The sequence below is a fragment of the Pleurodeles waltl genome, chromosome 6 (genome assembly GCF_031143425.1).
Source record: "Pleurodeles waltl isolate 20211129_DDA chromosome 6, aPleWal1.hap1.20221129, whole genome shotgun sequence".
In the NCBI taxonomy this organism is placed as follows: Eukaryota; Metazoa; Chordata; class Amphibia; order Caudata; family Salamandridae; genus Pleurodeles; species Pleurodeles waltl.
The window spans coordinates 342,446,646-342,453,457 of NC_090445.1; the positions used below are offsets into that span (position 1 = coordinate 342,446,646).

Below are 6,812 nucleotides of genomic sequence, written 5' to 3' on the forward strand. Positions count from 1 at the left end.
AGGAGGCACAAAGAGGGTGTACCCACCCTCAGGGCTAGTAGCCATTGGCTACTAACCCCCCAGACCTAAACACGCCCTTAAATTTAGTATTTAAGGGCTACCCTGAACCCTAGAAAATTAGATTCCTGCAACTACAAGAAGAAGGACTGCCTAGCTGAAAACCCCCTGCAGAGGAAGACCAGAAGACGACAACTGCCTTGGCTCCAGAAACTCACCGGCCTGTCTCCTGCCTTCCAAAGATCCTGCTCCAGCGACGCCTCCCAAAGGGACCAGCGACCTCGACATCCTCTGAGGACTGCCCCTGCTTCGAAAAGACAAGAAACTCCCGAGGACAGCGGACCTGCTCCAAGAAAAGCTGCAACTTTGTTTCCAGCAGCTTTAAAGAACCCTGCAAGCTCCCCGCAACAGGCGTGAGACTTGCAACACTGCACCCGGCGACCCCGACTCGGCTGGTGGCGATCCAACACCTCAGGAGGGACCCCAGGACTACTCTGATACTGTGAGTACCAAAACCTGTCCCCCCTGAGCCCCCACAGCGCCGCCTGCAGAGGGAATCCCGAGGCTTCCCCTGACCGCGACTCTTTGGACCTAAAGTCCCGACGCCTGGGAGAGGCCCTGCACCCGCAGCCCCCAGGACCTGAAGGACCGGACTTTCACTGGAGAAGTGACCCCCAGGAGTCCCTCTCCCTTACCCAAGTGGAGGTTTCCCCGAGGAATCCCCCCCTTGCCTGCCTGCAGCGCTGAAGAGATCCCGAGATCTCTCATAGACTAACATTGCGATCCCGACGCTTGTTTCTACACTGCACCCGGCCGCCCCCGCGCTGCTGAGGGTGAAATTTCTGTGTGGGCTTGTGTCCCCCCCGGTGCCCTACAAAACCCCCCCTGGTCTGCCCTCTGAAGACGCGGGTACTTACCTGCAAGCAGACCGGAACCGGGGCACCCCCTTCTCTCCATTCTAGCCTATGTGTTTTGGGCACCACTTTGAACTCTGCACCTGACCGGCCCTGAGCTGCTGGTGTGGTGACTTTGGGGTTGCTCTGAACCCCCAACGGTGGGCTACCTTGGACCAAGAACTGAACCCTGTAAGTGTCTTACTTACCTGGTAAAACTAACAAAAACTTACCTCCCCCAGGAACTGTGAAAATTGCACTAAGTGTCCACTTTTAAAACAGCTATTTGTCAATAACTTGAAAAGTATACATGCAATTTTTATGATTTAAAGTTCCTAAAGTACTTACCTGCAATACCTTTCAAATGAGATATTACATGTAGAATTTGAACCTGTGGTTCTTAAAATAAACTAAGAAAAGATATTTTTCTATACAAAACCTATTGGCTGGATTTGTCTCTGAGTGTGTGTACCTCATTTATTGTCTATGTGTATGTACAACAAATGCTTAACACTACTCCTTGGATAAGCCTACTGCTCGACCACACTACCACAAAATAGAGCCTTAGTATTATCTATTTTTACCACTATTTTACCTCTAAGGGGAACCCTTGGACTCTGTGCATGCTATTCCTTACTTTGAAATAGCACATACAGAGCCAACTTCCTACACCATCTCCTTAGGGAAGCCCATTCTAGTAAAAATACTGATTGGGGCCCTGCAACTGCAGGAGCACTAGTAGTCCTAAGGGGTATAGCTTTGGCGTACCTGGTGGCATGATCCACTACCACCAGTATGTATCTGTTCCCTGATGCTGTTGGGGGATCTAGAGGGCCAAATTATATCAACCCCTACCTTTTCAAAGGGAACTCCAACTACAGGACGTAGAATTAAGGGGACTTTTGGGTGGCCACCTATCTTGCCACTGGCTTGACAGGTGACATGGAAGTTACAAAACTCCATCACCTTCTGGAATGTTCCTGGCCAATAGAAGTGAGATACTAACCTATTCCAATTTTTGGTCTGGCCAAGGTGCCCAGATAAGGGGATGTCATGAGCCAAAGGTAGCAGGAACTCTCTATATATCTGTGGCACTACCACTCTCTTTGTGGCACCAGGTTTAGGGTTTCTAGCCTCAGCATACAGGACTCCTTCCTCCAAATAGGCTCTGTGGGAGCCACTGCCATCTCCTTTTTCCTGATCAGCAATTTGATGACTCTGGCTCTCATGAGTGGGACAAGTCCTCTGGGTCAGGTACAGCTCTTATCTAGAGGGCCCCCCATAGAGGGCTGCAGCATAAGGCCCAAGTTCCTGGGGCTTAGTTCCCTCATGGGCTTGTGCTACTCATATGCTGGCTTACCAGAATTCCTGCCTTTTCCCTTGGAGGGCTGGGTCATTTTTCCAGGCTCCAGCACCTCTTTTTAACTCTGGGCTTTGCATGGTGCTCTTGTTTTCACACACGGCTATTCAGGATTTCCAGATCAGTTCCTAGCAGAGAGGCTGCAGAAATTGTAGAGGATACCACCACCTTTGTTTAGCCAGAAAACCCTCCCAACTCTAAGGACACCATTGCCATGGGATGGACCTTAGCTTGGTTGTCAGCACTGATGACTGTGAAGGTTTAACCAGTCAGATACTGTTCTGGGAATATCAATTTTTCAGTCACCATGGTGACACTTTCACCTGTACCCTTCAGTGCTTCAACGTTGATCCCATTAATATTAGGCTGTTGTCTGTACTTCTCCAGATTATTGGGCCAGGCAGCCAGGGCAGTTACATCTACCCCACCCTCAGAGACTAAAGTTGATTCTCTGAGCTCTCTGACATGGTCAGGATCCACTTGGGATCCCATCTGGAGACATATCATTGTAGTAGGACCGGCAGGTGCACCTTGGGGATTCTTTCTGGGACAGGCAGTCTCCAGTTCGGTGCCCATTGGCTTTACAAATGAAGCACCAAGCCTTCTTGGGATCCGAGTTCTTACCCTGGTACCCACTCTTGGCCTGTGTCTTGTCTCGGGGGCCCACCCTCTTGAACAGGTTTTTGGGTGCTTCTAAAAGACTCTTCGGGGTATATTTATAAGCCATAAGCAATATTTATGCCAGTGTTTCTAAACGTATGGGTTGCTACACAGTAGTGTGTCACAAGCTGATTTTTGTGGTTCAGGAAAATCCAAGCAATAAACAAAGATTGCTTTAAAAGAGTAAATAATAAATGTGTCAGCCAACATAAACGATTCACATTGGAGACTGGCTTCATATCCAGCAGTTTGAAGTCTGCCCACGATGGAAACAATCTATTTTACTTTTATTTATAAAATAATTGTATTTTGTAAGTTTGCGCTGCTTTTGCGCCAAAAAGTGACACAAATGAGGCACAAAAAAAGTATAAATATGGGCCTTAGGGCTTGATTTATGAAAAGTTAGTGATGCCTTAATGTCACTTTTTGATGCAAAAGCGGCACAAACTTACAAAATATAATAATTATATGTTGTAAGTTTGCAACGCTTTTGCATTAAAAAATGACGTAATGGCGGCACTAACTTTTCATAAATCAGGCCCTAAATAAGTCAAAGCCCTCTCAAACTTTTATTTTCATGTAAAGGCTGCTTTTTGTCAAAGCCTTTTGTTTTATTTCCCCGCATTAAATGCAGGACTTATAATGAATGTCATATTTTATTCTTTAATGTGTTGCAAAATTTTCAATTTTTATTGACCCGTCAAATTATTATTCCAACCATGCTGTGAACCTACAGAAAAAGTTAATTTACCATGAAAAAACTGAGTAACCAAATCAAATATCAGTTATGCGTGTTTCCAAGATTATATTTATTATTCTTTTCAAAGTTTAAATGACACAAAAATACATAAAGCGCTGAGACTACTCACTGCAAAGTTTCGTTATTTCATCTTTTGATGTAAATTTTTTTTAATGAGTTGTAATTTTAAAAGAGATGTCATAAATGGGGATATTTTTTGTAGAAATCAACTTGGTAAAAATCTATGTTGTAATCAATTTGGTGAACATGAATGTGCTAAAAGTGAATTACGAGCCAGCCAGGAGTCGAACCTGGAATCTTCTGATCCGTAGTCAGACGCGTTATCCATTGCGCCACTGGCCCACCGACAAAGTAACTAGAGAGAAACCATAGAGCACTAACACGCACGTGAATGTGGGTGTTTAAGACTCATAATGTTCGGGGTATGATTATGAATTTTTAGTTCAAACGCATACTACAACAGTAGCAAAGGGTGAACCCGCAGGAGAAAGGACGTATTAAACGATCTCACTGAAAGTATCGGTAATGAGGAAAGTTTGGATAGATTTACCAACTTTCTGCACTCTTGGGAGACCGACTAATGGAGGAGCTTTGTATACTTTGGCTGCTCTGACTGGTTTGAAAGTCTGTTAGAAGTGGTCAGACAGCCAATCAAAACTCTTCTTTTAACTAGCACTTTCCTGCCACAGTTTCGGGTGAACAGGCCGCGGTGAGATGCCACAGTCCCATATTACACGGTGTATGAAACAGGAAAAAGAGCCCTTAGAAGCGCTGACGGAACAGCTTTCATGTGTTCCAGTTTCTAGATCCTGTTTTATAATTTCATTTACTTCTGAAATTAGTGGCTTTTACTAATGCACTTGAAAAAAGGGTGACACAGCTGATGGGGACAGCTAGCGGTGGGGCCTGGAGTCCGCTGTTCTGCTGTCAGGCACTTTATCGATTGTGCCACTTGCCGCCCTTCACAACCTCTAGGATGGAGTGTGACAGAGCATGAAGGAGGATGCCGTGGCAGATACACACATACCTATTTATCTGAGTGTGATCATCCCTTTAGTGCATAGAAGACAAGCAGTACGGGGACAAGTACATTATGTAAAACACCTGACTGCTGACGAGATCTGGCAGCTGTTGGTACTTATGTCAAGGTACCTACTCACGACTTTCACAGAGGAAACGTACCATCTGTATTATCTATAGAGACGAATATCCCCCATAAGTGCTGCAGCAGAATTTCATCAGGGTGAAATGAATGTTAAAGCTGCTTCGGCCGCAGGCACGTGCTGCGAACTCCCCCCGTTCCCGCAGCAATGTCTGTCTGTTCTTTTAAGTGTTATATTTGTGAGTCTGGGGTCTGCATTACAAGCCCCTACGATTAGACGGATGATGGATGCACTGTCTCCCTGGCTGTATTCTGATGGATCCCTGCCGTGCTGTCGGCAGGTAGCGGCGGGCCAGTGGCGCAATGGATAACGCGTCTGACTACGGATCAGAAGATTCCAGGTTCGACTCCTTCATTGAACCGCGCTTTTTCACTTCTTTGAAATTAAAAAATGTCACACTATTGTTAATTTAACAGTGAAGCTCAGACGTGTGTAAAATAATAGTACAATTGTGCTTTCGTTAAGAACTCTGTGTTTTAAATAAAATATAGAGAGGGTAATGAAACAAAAAAAAACATTTCTCCGGAAGCTGTGTTTTAATTCTTAAAAACAACATAAGTTACTGTGGACTCGACAAAGACCGTATACATTTTTTATGGGAAAGTAAAATTATTGTGAAATCTCCGGTCGCCGGGCAAATCTAAAGGCTCTTACAGGAACACCGTTGTAGAGGGGCATTTTCTAGAAACATAAATAAAAGAAAGCTGCTGTGTCAACGTATCCCTTGCTGTTGCTCCGCCTTGATGCAATGCACCGTTTCAAGTGTAAGGACATATTTACATGAAATGATGTGACTAATGTTTTATAGATGCACATTTAGTTACCCCTTACATATACTCTGACTGATTCTTAAGATGCTAAAATACAACTCCCAGTCGAGCCAGCCAGGAGTCGAACCTGGAATCTTCTGATCCGTAGTCAGACGCGTTATCCATTGCGCCACTGACCCAACGATGCCAAGGGAGCAGGATGGGCTGTGACATAGTATGAAGAAGGGCCTCGTGATGTCACATGCGTTTATGACTAGCGAGTACTGGGGAGCCCCGGAGTCAAACAAGACTTGAACAGACACTTTTGTGGAAATTATTTCCTCATCGTTAAACTGCTGCTGAGATCTGACAGGTGTTGCTATTTATGTTAAGGTACCTGCTCAGGACTGGCCGGAAGGAAACGTACCATCTGTACATGATACAGATATAGTTGAATGATATTAAACTGCACTTTCATCTTTTACTCGACATCACAGATCGATTCCTCTTCAGTTACTTTTAAAGATTAAAATATCCAAATCTCTTGTCTATATAACAATTAGTACGTGAGGCAGTGAGGACTTTTGTACATAACATAGCTACTAAATATTCATTAAACCGTAACCCTGGTTATAGAGATGAATATTCGCTCCATCAATCTAGGCAGCTGCATTTTACAGCAGTGATCCGATTTTAAAGCTGGTTGGGTTCGCGCGCATCCTGGCATCGCTGCAGAAATAGTCTCCGAACTCCCACAATTTTTGTATTCACTTTCTTTTTTTTATTTTGTATTTCTGAATTTGGGAATGTTAACTACAAGCCCTTAATATTAGGCTGATGAGTTTGTTCTGTGTCTACCATGACCATATCCTTGGTAGCATCCTTGGTAGCGCTGTGTTTTGATTGTAAAATAGACAACTCTCGCCTTGAGAAAGAACGCAGCATGTTGTCTGGTGAAGTAAATGACCGTGAAATCAACAAATAGCAAAATGTTCATCTTAGTCTTTAGTATCACTGGTCTAATGTCATCTAATGGACTATTACAGGGACACGGATGGAGGGAACATGGTCTAGAAACACAACTGTCTGCTTTTATTGTGTTGGCTGTTTTCACAGTCTCACATTTACAGAATGATTAAAAAGGCTATAGTTTTGAAATTGCAATACACTATGCTTAAAAGGGATAGTGTAAGGTGTAAAGTACCCCCTGTGCCATACAGATATTGCAAG

At 44.3% G+C, this 6,812-nt stretch overlaps 2 non-coding genes across 2 annotated transcripts; both read right to left on the reverse strand.

Annotated features, from left to right (window-relative positions):
• Positions 1-3,939: 3,939 nt before the first annotated feature.
• On the reverse strand, positions 3,940-4,012 carry TRNAR-ACG (transfer RNA arginine (anticodon ACG)). The gene has a single exon. It is a non-coding gene; the product is annotated as a tRNA-Arg (tRNA).
• Positions 4,013-5,709: 1,697 nt separating this feature from the next.
• On the reverse strand, positions 5,710-5,782 carry TRNAR-ACG (transfer RNA arginine (anticodon ACG)). The gene has a single exon. It is a non-coding gene; the product is annotated as a tRNA-Arg (tRNA).
• Between the last annotated feature and the right edge of the window lie 1,030 nt (positions 5,783-6,812).